Genomic DNA, 216 nt, shown 5'->3' with positions numbered 1-216 from the left:
TCCCAAATCCACATAATCGAAAGGCATAAGCAGCTTAACATCCTGCAAATGAAAAATAGATGTCGCTTCTTCCGGGCCACAAAACTCGATATGTCAGTATATTATTCATCGCCACCGAATCCCCTTCAAACTGACTGCGGGAAGACCACACAGACACCGCCCAACGCAATATATCCTCGGTGTTAATATATATTTGCCTCCGTGGAGCTATCGATT

Source organism: Penaeus monodon, chromosome 22, assembly GCF_015228065.2.
Source record: "Penaeus monodon isolate SGIC_2016 chromosome 22, NSTDA_Pmon_1, whole genome shotgun sequence".
Classification (NCBI taxonomy): domain Eukaryota; kingdom Metazoa; phylum Arthropoda; class Malacostraca; order Decapoda; family Penaeidae; genus Penaeus; species Penaeus monodon.
This window is presented reverse-complemented; position numbering follows the sequence as displayed.